Here is a 19819-nt window from a genome sequence, read left to right on the forward strand (position 1 = left end):
GGGATGAAGCGGTAAGCTGAGAGTTTATGTGATTTGTGGCATACGGTGTATCTCAAAGCTAGCCATGAGGTTGATAATGCTCCGGTTGTGACTAGTTGGAATCCACCGACTCCAAATATATTGAAATGTAATGTTGATGCTGCGATTTTTACGGATGGAGCAGGATATGGTGCGGTTGTGCGTAACTATGATGGAAGAAAGCCCTTTCTTGGTTAAAGTCTTGCGGTTTTACTAATTTAATTATTGAATCTGATTGTCTTAATTTTTGTACTAGTTTTAATTCGTACTCTTTGGATCTTTCGTATGCGGGTTTAATTGTAAAGCAATGTCGTATTATTGCTAGTGACATTAGGAACGTGTTTGTTCACCATGTCAAGCGGTCAGCGAATCATGTGGCTCATGTCTTGACACAGACAACTGGTTCTCTGTCTGTCCTAGGGTCGTGGATGTCTGTTCTGCCGGCATGTATTTCTCATTTGGTTGATTATTAATGCATTTAAGTTGTTTCCTTAAAAAAAAACTAGATTCTACTATTACCTCCCAATAACTCTTGGACCAAATAATCTAATGCCCCTTCCCTATTGCACTGTGGTGCTGCATGACCCAATCTTTCACATGAAGCGCTAACTACTCTCCTCTACGTACTATCTCCCTAATCACTCTCCTGCAAGCTGTAATTTTGTCTTCTTATATCTCCCTCCCATTTTCCTCTACGTACTATCTCCCTAATCACTCTCCTGCAAGCTGCAATTTTGTCTTCTTATATCTCCCATTCATATAATTTAACTCACCCTTTAAAAGGGGTTTATCCATCTTAATGTCCTAACTTCACTCTATCACTGTTAAGCACTAGGCGCATCAGACAATACAGACATTAAGATAGAATTAAGAATAGGAAAAAGTGTCAAATAGGCCATTGAACAATTAGGGTTTGTGCAATTGGGTCATCGAACACAAAAAGTGGGCAATTAAACCATTTAACTTCATAAATTTGTGCATATAGTATTTTTAGCCTCTTACTTTCAAGTTAAATCGATAAAATCAATGACCTGGCGTCTTGTGTGGCATTTTTTACACGGTGACAACTTTTAATATTGAAAAAAGTGTCAAATAAGCCATTGAACTATTAGGGTTTGTGCAATTCGGTCATCGAACATAAAAAGTGTGCAATTAAACCATTTAACTTCATAAATTTGTGCATATAGCATTTTTAGCCTATTACTTTTAGGTTTAACCGATAAAATCAATGACCTGGCATTTTGTGTGGCATTTTTTACTCGGTGGAAACGTTTAATAGTTAAATCAATTTACGCATCAGCCTAGTTTAATATTAAATCAATTTAATATATATATATATATATATATATATATATATATATATACACACACACACATATATGAGTTTCTCTCGAAAAAAACCTAGGATCCACTCCACCAACACCGGCAAAATCGCTCCTCCAACATCAAGCCAGTCTTGTTGAAAAAAATAGCATAAAATGCCAATTTTAGTGGCTATCCTGTGGTACAAATATATGTGGGGTCCACTTTCGATTTGGGTCGGGTCAAAGTCGATTCATGTTCTTCGTAGTTAGACGAAGAGATTGATATATTGTACGCACAAAACGAATAATGGGTGAATGAGAAATTGGTTCTCAAAGTTGACCCATTTGAGTTGGAAAAATGGAGGGAAAAACTTTTAAGTAAGCCTTTGTCCTACATTGGTTTGGGAAGTGAGTTTGCACCACTATACTCATCGTTGCACCACTCTATATGGAACAACCCAAAGGGTTCATTGTTCCGGGTTAGGAAAAGAAAGTCTGTAAGTTGGTTAATTCGTTATGGTTTCAAACAAGCACCTAAGCAGTGGCACGAGAAATTTGACCATGCGATGTTAACCAATGGTTTTGAAATAAATGAGAGTGACAAGTGTGTTAAGGAAACGGTAGACGGGTATGTCATTCTTTATTTATACGTAGATGATATACTCATCGTTGTTAGTAATGATCGGATGAGCAAATCTACCAAAAACATGTTAAATTCGAGATTTGACATGAAGGATATGAGTTTGGCTGATTTGATCCTCGGGATTAAAATCATTAGGATATCGGATGGTCTCGTGTTGAGCCAATCTCATTATATTGATAAAATCCTTGCAAAATTCAACAAGGATGATAATCAAGTGGCTAGGACACCATTTGATACAAATGTTTTACTATCAAAGAATAACCGAGAGTGTATTTCTCAAGTAGAATACTCTCGGATGATTGGTAGTTTAATGTATCTAATGAGCTGTACTAGGCCAGATATTGTCTTTGCGGTTAGTAAACTAAGTAAATATACGAGTAACCCCGGTGATATGCACTGGAAGGCAATTGTGAGGGTTATGAGATATCTAAGGGATACTCGTAACTATGGACTGCACTATACTAGATATCCTGATGGAATCTAAGCTGATAGCCTTGGACAAATGTTGTGAAGAGGCTGAATGGCTACACTATTTTCTAGAGGATATTCCTAATTGGGGAAGACATGTACCTCCAATCTATGTGCATTGCGATAGTGAAGCCACACTTGGGAGGGTGCGAAGTCATATGTATAATGGTATGTATAGATATATACATCATAGACATAATACCATTCGACAACTTCTCTCAACTGGTGTTGTCTCGGTTGACTACGTAAAGTTAAAAGACAACATATCGGATCCGTTAACCAAAGGGTTAAGTAGAGAGTTGATCGAGAAGTTGACACGAGGAATGGGTCTAAAGCTCTTGGTATAAATTCTATAGTGGATACCCAACCTAGCTGGCACCTAGGTTCAATGGGACAACTAAATTATGGAACGTAGCGTGTCACTGTGTGGTCTCGGACTCCCTACCACTCCTCGTTAGAACAGTGGCTCCCGCACGAGGTTAGCACATTGATGCTTTAATGATTCGAATGTCGGTTGACATGTGTGAGTATGCGGGATACTCGAAAAAGAATCACCTATATGAGAGAGAAGTGAGGGTCGCTTCAAAAGAGAATTGAACTGGACTCAATTCTTTAGAAACTCTTGCAGAACCAGGAACGGTGACCCACGACCAAAATAGGCACACACATGAGAACAGAACAAGGTTGGGAGGTTCCTATGTGAGACATGTCATCGTCTACACAAACGACAGTCGGTTTATCTATCCTATGCATGGATCGACCGTTGAACATAGTTGTTTTCGATTTCAAAACAACCCAAAAAATCAATTTTCAATTTTTCATTCATGTGGGGGATTATTGGAAAAAATAGCATAAAATGGCAATTTTAGTAGCTATCTTGCGGGCTGAGTTATGCCAAATTTTTCTTCAACTTGTGGTAACAGTTCGGCTATTCTTGATATGCTGATGCTTCGTCACCTCGCATTCTGGTACACACAATTCCATAAACTCGGGTTAGTCGAATAGTAGTACCCTCGTGTAATCTGATCAACTCGGGTTTAACTCATCGTTGCCTCCTCTGATCACAGTGTAGTAAGTACATGACTTAAGCTAATCACCTTCCAAAAAATCCTTTCGTTCTTGTGCTTGTTTTATGGATAGTGTAGTAAGTACATGACTTAAGCTAATCACCTTCCAAAAAATCCTTTCGTTCTTGTGCTTGTTATTTTCCAGAAATATTATTTTCATAACAGTATTTCCTAACAAGTCTTTGGTCGAAAATTAGAAAAATTGAAGGTAGTAGCATTCTTGAAGCTTTCTTCAATGGTTTGCTTAATGTTAAACTGAATTTAATGGGTCTACTATTTTCTGTTAAATACTGAGTGTAATGGGTTTCGTTTTGCAGTGACGACGGTTGATATTGGAGCTCTGCAAATTCTAGGACTGCAAATTAAGGTTCTTTTTGAATTGTTTCAATGTTGAAATTTTAATTGTGCTATTATACTGCATGTGCTTCCATTATTGTTTAAACCAAAAGCTTTAATTTATATATTTGTGCATATGTGTATATTGCTACGGAGTATTATATATTTGTGTGTATGTGTTTCCATTACTTTTTATATTTGTATTAGTTTTGACAGACAGGTTAGGTGTAGCGGATCCACGTATATTAATAAATTTTTTATTATAGTGGTAGTTGTGCCAAGCTTTGAATTAGGACTAAATGGAAGTATGGAACCCATATCTAGAAATTGTGTAGAATTCTTTATAAAAAAAATAAATTAAAGTATAGTGGTCCAATATATTATAATGGTGTTTTCTGTATTTTGTTTCCAGCATGTTTGAGACTGTGGAGTTAATAATACATCATCGTGGGAGGCCAGAGTTGGAGGACTTAGGAGCCTTAATTTCACTAAAACATCTGTGCATAAAATTCCGAACGTCCATGGGAGTAGGAGTAGTACGCAGTGATCAGAAGGTAGCTCATGACTGATACCTACGATCCTGTCGCAAGATAGGAAGGTCGGATCTAGGGAGGGTCGCAAGATAGGAAGGTCAGATCTACGGATCCATACTATCACTAAGAAAGAAGACATAGCGGAACAGACCTTGGAACGACCCTAAAAGACGGGTAAGGATCGGAAAAGGTCTGTCTGAAGCCATCAAAGAGTCGGTGGTACGAGTGTTGAAGAAATATAGGGAAATCTTTGCATGGGGACCTAAGGATATGCCAGGAGTAGATCGATCCATAATAACTCATCGGTTAGCGGTTGATCTGACCTAACGACCTGTGGTTCAAAGAAAGAGACATCTCTCGACAGATCAATGAGAGTTTGTGAAGAAGGAAATTAACGCATTACTGGTTGCTGGGCATATTCGGGAGGTAAAATATCCTAAATGGTTGGCCAACGTGGTGTTGGTCCCGAAGCTTCCTGCTTGGAGAATGTGCGTCGACTACATCGACTTAAACAAAGCTTGCCCAAAAGACCCATTCCCATTGCCGAGAATTGATCAAATGGTGGACGAGACAGCGGGGTGCACTTTATTGAGTTTCATGGACGCCTTTAGAGGTTATCACCAAATCTTCATGCATGCACCTGACGAAGAGAAGACCGCTTTCGTGACTCTGGACTGAGTGTACTGTTCCCAGAGCAGAAAATTCGGAGGATGATGTTCTATCTAAGATAAAACTAGGGGATACCAGAATACCTAGTGGCCATATGTCGGAAGGAGATGGTGGAACGACTAAGTATAGAGACTCGGGATAGGGTGGCAAAGAAAGTGAATGAGATAAGCCATCAAGGGCAACGTTAGAGAGAAAGTAGTATTGAGGAGGAAATTCCTCCCGAGGCTCAAGTATCGGCCGACCTTATCAGGTACAAGGAAAAGATCGAACTACCTGAGGACCCGATAGAAGCGGCTAGGATTAAGAGGATGGCTCCGTCCTACGTCGTGCAGGACAGACGATGGTACAAAAGTTCTTTCGGAGGACCCCTCTTGTTGTGTTTGTTCCCAGCTAACGTAGAAAAGGTGATGGAAGAGGCGCACTCAGGAATTTGTTCGGCGCACCAAGGGGCTCATATCTTGGTGCGAAAGTTAGTGCTACAGGGCTATTATTGGCCGATCATGGTCAAGGATTGCATTCGAAAAGTAGCCAAGTGCCCTACTTGTCAGGCCTTTGCTTGAAAAGAAACAAGGTCGGCCTCCTTCTATACGCCGGTCACCACCGACATTCCCTTCGCAAGATGGGGTGTTGATTTGCTAGGTCCGTTACCAATGGCGCCGAGCCGACATAAGTTCTGTATAATAGCTGTTGATTATTTCACCAAGTGGGTGGAGGTCGAGCCGTCGGTCACCATCACCGAATATCAGTGTAGAAAGTTTATTTGGAAGAACATAATCTGTCGATTGGCATTCCCGAGCACTTGATAAGTGATAACGGTCAGCAGTTTGATTGTTGGCCCTTCGCCGAGTTCTGTGAGCAGTTCGGGATTAGACATACTAAGGTGTCTGTCGCCTATCCTCAGGCGAATGGACATGTGGAGAACGTCAATCGGATCGTAGTAGATGGAATACAAAAGAAGCTAAGTGATCTCCAAGGAAGTTGGGTGAGCGAGCTAGAACGAGTGTTATGAGCCTATCGCACAAGCCCGAGGAAGGCAACTGGAGAAAACCCCTTTTTCCTTAACATATGGATTTGAGGCTAAGGTGCCAGTCGAAGTGCTTGAGCCTAGTGACTGAGTCATGCGATACACTGACGAGACAAACGAAGATAATCTGTTGATAGAAAAGAATTTCCTAGAAGAGAGGAGAGAGGTGGCTCGGCGTCGAATGGTTGAATATCAAAGGTCGGTCAAAAGATATCAGGACAAACATGCCAAGCCCTGCTACTTCTTAGAAGGGGACTTGGTGCTCAGAAGTACCGCGAGTCAGCGCAATGAAGGAGGAAAGTTCGCAAAGAAGTAGGAAGGACCATATCGCATAACTACAGTAGTCCATCATGGAACATACCGATTGGAAGCCATGGATGGCCGACCCATAGAACAAATCTAGAACTTGCATCACCTCAAGCAGTTTTACCAATGAGGGCTGAAAAGTCCGAGCTATTGTAAAGGCTGAAAAGCCTCGAGATTAGGGTAGGCTGAAAAGTTCGCCCCTTAGGTCGAAAGACCCTTATCTAATTAGCAGTTGAAATGTCTATTGTACTTAGCAGCTAAAAAGCATATTCCGTGTAAAAGGCCAAAAAGCCTATAGTTCGATTATTTTTAGAAATAAAAATATACTTTCAAGCTATTTTTAAGTGTCAATTAAGGTGGTCCGCCAGCCTTGGAGTAGCGTGAAACTAAATCAGAGTCAGGAAGCCGACATAATGGAAGAAAAGGAGGAAGAATGAAGTAAAGGGGAAAAGGTCGGGAAACAGACATTGTTGAAAAAGGCAAAAAAATGAAGTAAAGGGGAAAAGGTTGGGAAACCGACATAGTTGAAGAAAAGGAGAAAGAATGAANATTCGAATGTCGGTTGACATGTGTGAGTATGCGGGATACTCGAAAAAGAATCACCTATATGAGAGAGAAGTGAGGGTCGCTTCAAAAGAGAATTGAACTGGACTCAATTCTTTAGAAACTCTTGCAGAACCAGGAACGGTGACCCACGACCAAAATAGGCACACACATGAGAACAGAACAAGGTTGGGAGGTTCCTATGTGAGACATGTCATCGTCTACACAAACGACAGTCGGTTTATCTATCCTATGCATGGATCGACCGTTGAACATAGTTGTTTTCGATTTCAAAACAACCCAAAAAATCAATTTTCAATTTTTCATTCATGTGGGGGATTATTGGAAAAAATAGCATAAAATGGCAATTTTAGTAGCTATCTTGCGGGCTGAGTTATGCCAAATTTTTCTTCAACTTGTGGTAACAGTTCGGCTATTCTTGATATGCTGATGCTTCGTCACCTCGCATTCTGGTACACACAATTCCATAAACTCGGGTTAGTCGAATAGTAGTACCCTCGTGTAATCTGATCAACTCGGGTTTAACTCATCGTTGCCTCCTCTGATCACAGTGTAGTAAGTACATGACTTAAGCTAATCACCTTCCAAAAAATCCTTTCGTTCTTGTGCTTGTTTTATGGATAGTGTAGTAAGTACATGACTTAAGCTAATCACCTTCCAAAAAATCCTTTCGTTCTTGTGCTTGTTATTTTCCAGAAATATTATTTTCATAACAGTATTTCCTAACAAGTCTTTGGTCGAAAATTAGAAAAATTGAAGGTAGTAGCATTCTTGAAGCTTTCTTCAATGGTTTGCTTAATGTTAAACTGAATTTAATGGGTCTACTATTTTCTGTTAAATACTGAGTGTAATGGGTTTCGTTTTGCAGTGACGACGGTTGATATTGGAGCTCTGCAAATTCTAGGACTGCAAATTAAGGTTCTTTTTGAATTGTTTCAATGTTGAAATTTTAATTGTGCTATTATACTGCATGTGCTTCCATTATTGTTTAAACCAAAAGCTTTAATTTATATATTTGTGCATATGTGTATATTGCTACGGAGTATTATATATTTGTGTGTATGTGTTTCCATTACTTTTTATATTTGTATTAGTTTTGACAGACAGGTTAGGTGTAGCGGATCCACGTATATTAATAAATTTTTTATTATAGTGGTAGTTGTGCCAAGCTTTGAATTAGGACTAAATGGAAGTATGGAACCCATATCTAGAAATTGTGTAGAATTCTTTATAAAAAAAATAAATTAAAGTATAGTGGTCCAATATATTATAATGGTGTTTTCTGTATTTTGTTTCCAGCATGTTTGAGACTGTGGAGTTAATAATACATCATCGTGGGAGGCCAGAGTTGGAGGACTTAGGAGCCTTAATTTCACTAAAACATCTGTGCATAAAATTCCGAACGTCCATGGGAGTAGGAGTAGTACGCAGTGATCAGAAGGTAGCTCATGACTGATACCTACGATCCTGTCGCAAGATAGGAAGGTCGGATCTAGGGAGGGTCGCAAGATAGGAAGGTCAGATCTACGGATCCATACTATCACTAAGAAAGAAGACATAGCGGAACAGACCTTGGAACGACCCTAAAAGACGGGTAAGGATCGGAAAAGGTCTGTCTGAAGCCATCAAAGAGTCGGTGGTACGAGTGTTGAAGAAATATAGGGAAATCTTTGCATGGGGACCTAAGGATATGCCAGGAGTAGATCGATCCATAATAACTCATCGGTTAGCGGTTGATCTGACCTAACGACCTGTGGTTCAAAGAAAGAGACATCTCTCGACAGATCAATGAGAGTTTGTGAAGAAGGAAATTAACGCATTACTGGTTGCTGGGCATATTCGGGAGGTAAAATATCCTAAATGGTTGGCCAACGTGGTGTTGGTCCCGAAGCTTCCTGCTTGGAGAATGTGCGTCGACTACATCGACTTAAACAAAGCTTGCCCAAAAGACCCATTCCCATTGCCGAGAATTGATCAAATGGTGGACGAGACAGCGGGGTGCACTTTATTGAGTTTCATGGACGCCTTTAGAGGTTATCACCAAATCTTCATGCATGCACCTGACGAAGAGAAGACCGCTTTCGTGACTCTGGACTGAGTGTACTGTTCCCAGAGCAGAAAATTCGGAGGATGATGTTCTATCTAAGATAAAACTAGGGGATACCAGAATACCTAGTGGCCATATGTCGGAAGGAGATGGTGGAACGACTAAGTATAGAGACTCGGGATAGGGTGGCAAAGAAAGTGAATGAGATAAGCCATCAAGGGCAACGTTAGAGAGAAAGTAGTATTGAGGAGGAAATTCCTCCCGAGGCTCAAGTATCGGCCGACCTTATCAGGTACAAGGAAAAGATCGAACTACCTGAGGACCCGATAGAAGCGGCTAGGATTAAGAGGATGGCTCCGTCCTACGTCGTGCAGGACAGACGATGGTACAAAAGTTCTTTCGGAGGACCCCTCTTGTTGTGTTTGTTCCCAGCTAACGTAGAAAAGGTGATGGAAGAGGCGCACTCAGGAATTTGTTCGGCGCACCAAGGGGCTCATATCTTGGTGCGAAAGTTAGTGCTACAGGGCTATTATTGGCCGATCATGGTCAAGGATTGCATTCGAAAAGTAGCCAAGTGCCCTACTTGTCAGGCCTTTGCTTGAAAAGAAACAAGGTCGGCCTCCTTCTATACGCCGGTCACCACCGACATTCCCTTCGCAAGATGGGGTGTTGATTTGCTAGGTCCGTTACCAATGGCGCCGAGCCGACATAAGTTCTGTATAATAGCTGTTGATTATTTCACCAAGTGGGTGGAGGTCGAGCCGTCGGTCACCATCACCGAATATCAGTGTAGAAAGTTTATTTGGAAGAACATAATCTGTCGATTGGCATTCCCGAGCACTTGATAAGTGATAACGGTCAGCAGTTTGATTGTTGGCCCTTCGCCGAGTTCTGTGAGCAGTTCGGGATTAGACATACTAAGGTGTCTGTCGCCTATCCTCAGGCGAATGGACATGTGGAGAACGTCAATCGGATCGTAGTAGATGGAATACAAAAGAAGCTAAGTGATCTCCAAGGAAGTTGGGTGAGCGAGCTAGAACGAGTGTTATGAGCCTATCGCACAAGCCCGAGGAAGGCAACTGGAGAAAACCCCTTTTTCCTTAACATATGGATTTGAGGCTAAGGTGCCAGTCGAAGTGCTTGAGCCTAGTGACTGAGTCATGCGATACACTGACGAGACAAACGAAGATAATCTGTTGATAGAAAAGAATTTCCTAGAAGAGAGGAGAGAGGTGGCTCGGCGTCGAATGGTTGAATATCAAAGGTCGGTCAAAAGATATCAGGACAAACATGCCAAGCCCTGCTACTTCTTAGAAGGGGACTTGGTGCTCAGAAGTACCGCGAGTCAGCGCAATGAAGGAGGAAAGTTCGCAAAGAAGTAGGAAGGACCATATCGCATAACTACAGTAGTCCATCATGGAACATACCGATTGGAAGCCATGGATGGCCGACCCATAGAACAAATCTAGAACTTGCATCACCTCAAGCAGTTTTACCAATGAGGGCTGAAAAGTCCGAGCTATTGTAAAGGCTGAAAAGCCTCGAGATTAGGGTAGGCTGAAAAGTTCGCCCCTTAGGTCGAAAGACCCTTATCTAATTAGCAGTTGAAATGTCTATTGTACTTAGCAGCTAAAAAGCATATTCCGTGTAAAAGGCCAAAAAGCCTATAGTTCGATTATTTTTAGAAATAAAAATATACTTTCAAGCTATTTTTAAGTGTCAATTAAGGTGGTCCGCCAGCCTTGGAGTAGCGTGAAACTAAATCAGAGTCAGGAAGCCGACATAATGGAAGAAAAGGAGGAAGAATGAAGTAAAGGGGAAAAGGTCGGGAAACAGACATTGTTGAAAAAGGCAAAAAAATGAAGTAAAGGGGAAAAGGTTGGGAAACCGACATAGTTGAAGAAAAGGAGAAAGAATGAAGTAAAGGGCCGGGGAAATGGTCGGGAAACCAACGTAGTTGAAACAAAAAAAGGCGAAAAAATGAAATGAAGGGGAAAAAGTTGGAAAACTGACATAGTTGAAGAAGAGGAGGAAGAATGACGTAAAGGGGAAAAGGTCGGGAAACTGACGTAGTTGAAGAAAAAGGCGAAAAAATGAAGTAAAGGGGAAAAGGTCGGGAAACCGACGTAGTTGAAGAAAATGCGAAAAAATGAAGTAAAGGGGGAAAAGGTCGGGAAACCAACGTAGTCGGTGAAAAGTAGAAAAAATGAAGTAAGGGGGAAAAGGTCGGGAAAACGACATACTTAAAGAAAAGGGCGGGAGTTTTCAAAAGTCCGGGCTAGGACTTAGTAAAATTTTGAGAACAATAGGTTTGCGCGTCAAAGGATGTATAGAAGCTTAAGTTAAAGGGGCTCATGAGAAAGTTAGCTCGGACTAACGACCAATTACATATTTACATTTAAGCATATATTTAACGGCATGTAAGATGAAGAACGCAAAGCGAGGAAAGTAAAAGTGTCATTCATTAATTGCTCAAAAGGAGGGCCCTACCTCTATTACAGGGCGACTAAGATAAGCGGGAAAAGCAAAGGGGAACCTGCCATAAACATATTAAGCCTCAGATTGAGGGACTCCGTCCACATCCACCTCCGATGGTCTAGTAGGTAGAGTGCGCTTGGAGCTCCTAGAGCACTGCGATTAAGTTGAAGGGCATCAAATGAGTCTTCTTCCTCGCCGGTGGCAGCCTCGTTGATTCGGCCGACCTCAGTTAGAGTTGGAATAGAAGCTCGGTCCATCCCAGCAACGGAATCCACGTTGGTTGACGACTCCAGGTATGCATTGTCCATCGGAATCTCACCACCAAGTGTATCCACCGAGGCATTCAGAGCTACATCCTCGGCTCCCTAGTTATCATCGGGGGTAAGTGGGTTCAAAATGCCTCATTTGGTTGGAGAAAAGTTCGCGTCCCGGGCCTTAAGAAACACAGAGATTTCCTTTCTGAGCATCTTGGTATCCCATGTCATAGTCCGCTTCGCTAAGGTCGAGCAAGTATTGCCTCCCGACCTCACCCTCCAGCCACTAGTCCACGATCGTCCAATCATGCATACTAGCATGAGCCATGGCCTTCTCATGGAAGTCCTCCGACTCCTTGAACGCTCTCAGTGCCTCCTCCCGGGCCGACCTCAACGCCTCAGTCGCCTTTGCAAAGCCTTCCTGCACCATAGCCAGATTGGCGCCCAGCTTGGTGAGGTCGGCCTTGAGAGCCTTCACCTCCTTAGAATGAGTCGCCTTCGCGGACTTCAGAAGCTCGGAGTCCTTAGCTAGACCCTTGATGGCATTGTTAAGTCTGGCTTGGAAAAGCTACGCCTAGAAAATATCAGAAAGGGTGAATAAAACTAAGGGATGGAGAAATACTAAGCACAAGCCAAGATTACCTGGAAGCTGTGATACGCGGCCGACTGCAGAAGATAGGACGGACTGGCACCCTCCATGGTTTGAAGGTCGGAGGCAATGATCATCTTCTCCAAACGGTGGAAAATGAAGGTCTTGGCCGCGGCAACAGCGTCCTCAAGAACGAATCCGATGGACGTCTCGCCTTTTTAGCAGTGGCTGGCGTGGAGGAATCAGGGTTCCGCTTGGTGCCTGACGATCGCAGGTGCGGCTGGTGAGCGGCAGCCAGGGCAACAATGGTGGGACTAGCGCCAATGACCACTGCAGTGGAAGGAAGGCATGTAGCGAGGGTCGGGTCAGGGGTCGTGTCAGTAACCTTACCCTTCCCCTTCTCAGCAGCGGTAGCTTTGCACTTGTGGCGGGCTCAGAGTGCAGCATGGCGGGATTCCATGTGAGCAGTCGAAGCTTCGAAACCTGAAGAATAGATCTCAACTACACCTTCCAACTCTTCGTCGGCGTCGTCCGAAGAGTCGTCCCTATCTTCAAGCCTGACGAGTAATTTTAATCTAGAATTGTATTATGAATTGGAGGGTAAAAAAGATTATATTTTATTAGGATTCTATTGGCACATTTTAACTTACAATTGTAGTACAAATAGGAATTGTATTATCATATTAAGTAAACTTTAAAAGTATATGAGTGTTTTGGACGAGATGTTGAAATGATGGATTTTATTTTTATTAATAGTATGGATAGATAGATACATATAGATTTTATATAGTGTATGGAATTGGCTATTACGATATGAAATTAATTTGAACAGAATTTGGTGGGACCATCCGGTATAAACTTGCTCTGACAAAATTTGATGTACTCTACAAATTTGCTCCGCGAAACTTTGTCCAAAATGATGGTAAAAGTAGAACAAAAATCCACTAGTTGTCATTCGAACAGGAATCCTCTCATCTTTCCTAGAAATTTCATTCAATTTCCTTCTTATCCAAGTATAATTTCACACAACCCTAACTACTATATAAATCAATCTAAGAGTTGTTTTTTTCAATCTACATCCAGATCAGGGAAAAACCTTCAATTCTGCTAGTTATAGGTCTTCTCAGAATTAAATACTTCCGAAACAATGAAGAAATCAAGCAATTTTTTGAGAAGTTCAAAAGATGCGCTCACAAAAAGCTTCAATTCCGCTAAATGGTAATTTGTTGATTGATTCGAATGTACTTATACGCAGATACACTGTGTATATGTGTGGTTGAGTTTGAGTGGAACTGTGTTTAATATGATAATGCAGCAAGACATCGTTGAAGCTGGCGTCTTCACGATTGAAGTTATTGAGGAACAAGAAAGAATTGCAACTCAAGCAGATGCAGAGGGAACTCGCGCAGCTGCTTGAATCAGGGCAGAATCAAACGGCTCGAATTCGCGTAATGATCGTACTGTTTGATATTTCTGTTATAGAGTTCGTGTTTTCTACCAATTTTTTGGCTTTAAGTGTGTGGAACCAAGCGATGACAGATCATATGCAGTTTGATAAACTGGCGTTCGTGATTTGTTTATGATGATCATCTTTGCTCATCTCGTTTGAAATTGTATAGCAGTCCTGTTCTTTATTTTATTTTGAGGATTCGGTGATTAGTAATCATGAAACTCTGATCAAGATACTGTTCCAAGATATTCATGGAACATTGGAACTCAGATCAATATTCTAGTGATAGTTTTTAATATGATGTGAGTGGGGGGGGGAGGGTAAAGGTTCTTTAAGATATAAACTTGATCATTGTTCTACCTCCTTTACTATGCCCCTTCTGGTTAGAAAGGCTTTCATTACTGTATTCTTCTTTGTCCTTTTTTTTTTTGGCTTTATGAATTTATGTTTCCAGTGATGTGATCTTGGGCTAACATTCAAATAAGTTCCTTTCTTTTCTTAAACACAAATTTTCAGGTTGAACATGTGGTTAGGGAAGAGAAAATGATTGCAGCATATGATCTTATAGAGATATACTGTGAGCTAATTGTGGCACGCCTGCCAATCGTTGAATCACAAAAGTAAATTCTGCAATAATCTGGTTTGATGATTTAATTATTGCCAGAAAGCTATCATTTTAGTGTGGTAGCAGAATAAAGTTTATAAGCCCTGGCATATGGCAGCTGCATTCTTAAGAGGTTTATCTTTTGTGATATATTTGTTGTGCTGGATCACACCTGCCAATCGTTGAATCACAAAAGTAAATTCTGCAATAATCTGGTTTGGTGATTTAATTATTGCCAGAAAGTATATCATTTTAGTGTGGTAGAATAATAAAGTTTATAATCCCTGGCATATAGCAGCCGCATTCTTAAGAGGTTTGTCTTTTGTGATATATTTTTTGTGCTGGATCCACAAAAACGGCCCCTTCGATTTGAAGGAAGCCATTACAAGTGTAGTATTTGCATCACCAAGATGTGGAGATGTACCGGAACTTATAGATGTCCGGAAGCACTTAACAGCAAAATATGGGAAAGAATTCATCAATGCTGCTGTTGAGTTGCGTCCGGATTGTGGTGTCAGCCGCCTTGTAAGTTCATACTGCTTGTGATAATGTATTCCCCTTTCAACATTTGTACATTTGATTTGATGCAAAAACTGGTTAGTTCTGCTTTGTAAACCAGAAACTGAACATTGCCTGACTTTTTTTCTCAGTTAGTTGAGAAGCTATCTGCAAAGGCACCTGACGGTCAAACCAAACTAAAAATATTGACTGCTATTGCAGAGGAGCAAGGTGTCAAATGCGATCCTAAATCATTTGGAGAATTAGACTTACCTCCTAATGACTTGCTTGTATGTTTCTGTTGCTTTCAAGAGTTCATCAGTATCTTGAGGTAGTACTAAATTGATTTTCTTTTATAGTTTTATATTATAATTTGTCCAATCAATTGCTCAGAATGGATCAAACACATTTGAGAAGGCCAGTAAGATATATGAAGACCCCCCTCATTTTGGTGCTGATGCCAGAACTAGGCCTAACCATAATCAGGGGCCTTATGCATCTCCCAATTTCTTAGAAATGAATTCAGGTTCTTCAATGGGAATGCACAGTTCAGCTTCTCTGCCAGGTGGCATGAGTGGAGAGATGCAGTTTTCCTCTTCTCAACTGAGACTGACACATTCAGGTATTTTCATAAGCTGTTAGCAGATTCTTATACTCACTCTAATTGGGATTTTTCATTTATCTAATAGTGGTTGGTCACACCTCAGGGCTTAGGTCGGAGAGGGCAGAAGTCAGGAAATCATTTGCTGAGGATGGAAATTTTCCTTTGGATAGGAAGAATAGGAACATGGAATTTAAGGATGCAGCCTCTGCTGCACGGGCTGCTGCTGACTCTGCAGAGCATGCAAGTCTGGCTGCTAGAGCAGCTGCCGAACTTTCAAGGGTTTCAGGGCAGTATCCAACTGAGTCACAGAGGGCACATGCTGATATTACAAGAGATAAAGAAAAGGGAAATTATAGTGCTTCAAAAAAGATGGGTGAACACACTTTTAAAGATTCTCAAAATGTATTGTTTCCTAATAGAAATTATATGTTGCAACATAATGATGGTCGTACCAAACAAGATGAAGATAGTGAAAAGGTGCCAATCTCATTTGGTTCCTCAAGGTCAAGAGTTGCGATTGATAAAGACTCAGTAATTAGTTTTCAAGAGGCAGATATAAGTGGAGAGAAAAGCTCCAAGGAAGAGGACAGTAATGTTGAAGATGTTATGAACAGTCACTCTGATGATTCGGAACATGAACATTTCAATGGCTCTGCAAAGAATATGACATCTGAGAACTTCAACTACTTTGGAGAAGAAACAACTATGGAGGATCCCCAAAATGCTCATTATGCTTCTCATCCAAGCACTTTAAATTACTGTGACCACATTCAAAGTTCAAATGACCAAAATTTTAGGTATGAAGCTAGTGAGGATCTTTTTCTCAATGCGGATGAAGGGCATCCTCATAAGGTAAATGTGCAGATCAGTTCTCATTATGAAGCCTCTGCAGTTTTTGATGAACCTAATTCAGATGACGGTTATGATGATAACAGTGATGATACTAAGTTCGATACAGGCCCTGTGTATGATGACCAGCAGTCCACCTTCTACTTTCCATTACCTGAAATAAAACTACCCACTTATCCCTCTATACTTGGTGATTCTGGGAACCCTAGGTTGAACATGAACAAGTTTCCAGAAAATTATACTTCAACACCAGAAAGTTTTGAGGAAAAGCATTCACCTCCTGAGTCCCCTCAAAGCTTTGCGGCCTCAGACAACTCACAGGTGGAGAATTTTGCCCCTGCAACCTTTGATGATTCAGATGGTGGGAGCTCTCAAAGCGAGGATATAGAAAAGCCCGAGCTTATCAGGACAGAGGCTAGTCTCTCTCAAATGCATCCCAACCCTAATGGAGCAGTGAGATCTTCTACAGAAGTTACTGGAACTAATAAGACACAATTGTCACATTCGTCTTCTAATGAATCAATTGCCAATGGTACCAAGGATGATTTCCCCTTGTCAAATTCACCTGGTGCAAATAAGGATGACGGAAACTTCACTCAATCTAGTTCCGATTATGGTAAGGAATTGAACTTTGGAACGTTAACAGGCAGCCTTAGGCACAAGCATTTTATACCTCCGTTCACAAGATCTGGTCAAAATGATGTCTCTTCAGTCAAGAAACCCGAAGAGATTCCTCCTATGATGCCACAATCCATTGCTTCCCAAACTGTTGAGAATTCTAGTTTTGGGATAAATATGAAGAAAGACAATGAATCCAGGTCAAGAACGCTTAACCCCCACTGTGATCAGGACCCTGACAGTTCTGATGAAGACTTTTCTCAGTAGATCTCAAGTAACAGACATAAATCAGATATTCAAAAGGTAAACATGGAAGTTAAAACAAAGTCCAGCATAAAAGGGTCAGCTACATATTTTGATTCTGATAGTAGTGATTTAGAAGTGCATTCTCCTAGACAACCCTTCATGAGCAAAAATCACTTGGGTAGTGCATTTTCTCTAAGGACAAAGCTTCCGTCTTCCTCTTCAGAAACAACTTCTTTGTCTAGGGTTCGAATTAAGCCTGAAACACCCATTAATTATGGGTCTGGTGTAGAAGGAAAACCTGCTATGACTTCTTTTGATACCAAAACACAAGAAACCCAGAAGCCAAATGGGAAATTTTATGCTTCTGAAAGACAAGAACCCCAAAAACAAATTGGGAAATCTTATGATGTTGAAAGACTTGAAGTCCATACAGAGTCAAGCAGCTTAGTCTGGGAGGCACACCACGAGCAGCCTCACTCAGCGAAATCAGTTGCTAAGACATCATTGGATGAAAATAGTAAGTCATCTGCAGAACTGCCATCCCGCTTGACTCATGCTTCAGGTATTAGTGAAACATCGGGGTCAAGTGATAATAGAGCAAATTGCCATTTTGGTCCACTGACTATAGGGGTCTTGTTAATTGCAGTCCACGACTTTCAAAACTGTTAATTGCATACCATGACTATTCAATTTTTATCAATTTTGGTCACTCCGGCCAAATTGCCGGCCAAATGTCGCCGGAAAATTTTAAAAGTTAAAATAGCGAGGGTATTTTAGTCATTTCACATTTCTTTACTTCTTCTTCGGCGAATTCTTCTTCTTCAATTCTTCGGCCAAGCGATGCAAACCTAGGTTTTTTTAATCAAAATTCGAACAAATTAAATCTGCCAAATGTATTTGCATGCATGGTTAAGATAGTACAGGAATGAGAAGAAGAATTTATACTTGGCGATGGAGAACAAATAAATAGTATTATCTGTTTCTGATAAAAAATTAAATCTACCAGCTAAGAAATTTGGCAGATAAAAAATTAAATCTGAACCAGTTTTTTTTAATCTTGTTCAGCAACGAGAACAAATTAAATATGCCAAATTTTTTATTAGAAAACATGGCGTTGGAGAAGAACATGGCGATGGCAATGTACAGTAACGAGAAGGATGAGGTGAAAGAAGCGGCGGCGGCAAACAAGTTGAGATCGATGGAGAAGAAGAAGAATTCGCCGGAGAAGAAGAAGAATGCGCTAGAGAAGAAGAAGAATTCGCCGGAGAAGTAGAAGAATTCGCTGGAGAAGAAGAGAAAGATGTGAAATGACTAAAATACCCTCATTATTTTTACTTCCGGCGACATTTGGCCGGCAATTTGGCCGGAGTGACCAAAATTGATAAGAATTGAATAGTCATGGTACGCAATTAACAGTTTTGAAAGTCGTGGACTGCAATTAACAGAACCCTTATAGTCAGTAGACCAAAATGACAATTTGCGCTCAGTGATAATATGTTAGCTAGAGAGGAAAATACAAAGAAATCCAGTCATGTTCATCCTAAGCTTCCCGACTATGACTCTCTAGCTGCCCAGTTACAGTCTCTTCGGATGAACCGCAAGTGAGAGCCATTTAATAGTATACAAGTAGAAGTAGTTTATTTGGATTGTGTAGATTTAAGATTTGTTGTTTGAGTTATTATGTGCCACTGAGGTGTACAGCTATAGATCGAAGTTGGTGTTTAATAAACTATAATAAGATTATAGTATGAAACACAGATGTCTTGTATTGTTACCTATTTTCATTAGTTTGCTTCTCACATGGCTTCCTGCAATCGATGTCTGTATTGTAGAAGTTGGCAATTTCAAAGTCTAAAGAGTTTTCTAAGTTGGAAAGCCTTCATCTTGAATCCATGAACCTTGGTAACCCGCTAAGCACTTCTCTACTTGTTTGTATTCGTTCATTGTCCAGAGATTTCCTAAATATTTGTATTTCTAATTGTCCCCCCGGAGTTTGGTTGAGATTAGAAACCTTACGCTATACTGTTTGATGCGATACTAATTGAACATAAGTCCCAAGACCTTCTAAATAATTTTTTGAACCTCTACAAAATTTACATTAACAACTCGGATGGAGTAAAATCCATAATATTAAGAGAGGCTAAGTAATGAAATCTACAAGTTTGTTGGAAAAAGTGTCAAATAGGCCACTGAACTTATCGCTTTTGTGCAATTGGGCTATTGAACTTAGAAAGTGTGCAATTCAGCCATCAAACAAACAAAATTTGTGCAATTGAACCATTTTTACAAAAACTTTATGATAAAATCCAATTATATTACTAACGTATATGTATTAAGAGTGGCATTTTCTTCTACCATACTAGTTGGGAGTCAATATTGAAATGTTTTTAACTCAAATTGAATTAAAAAATTTTAGAAAAATGTCCTAATTGCACATATTTTACTTGTTTGATGGTTGAATTGCACACTTTTTAAGTTTAATGGTCTAATTGCACATAAGCGATAAGTTCAGTGGCCTATTTTCCCAAGTTTTTTTGATAGAACAGTCAATAATTAATTATTTCATCAGAATTGGTAGGGTATTTATAAACCTACTAAAGTATAAGTTTTACTTAACACAAAGATACAACTCAATAAAACATGCATAAAG

General features: G+C 40.4%; 1 pseudogene; it reads left to right on the forward strand.

Moving 5' to 3' along the window:
* The first annotated feature begins 13221 nt into the window (after positions 1 to 13221).
* LOC116019843 lies at positions 13222 to 18947 on the forward strand (annotated as a pseudogene).
* The last annotated feature ends 872 nt before the right edge of the window (positions 18948 to 19819 follow it).

The sequence above is a fragment of the Ipomoea triloba genome, chromosome 5, assembly GCF_003576645.1.
Source record: "Ipomoea triloba cultivar NCNSP0323 chromosome 5, ASM357664v1".
In the NCBI taxonomy this organism is placed as follows: Eukaryota; Viridiplantae; Streptophyta; class Magnoliopsida; order Solanales; family Convolvulaceae; genus Ipomoea; species Ipomoea triloba.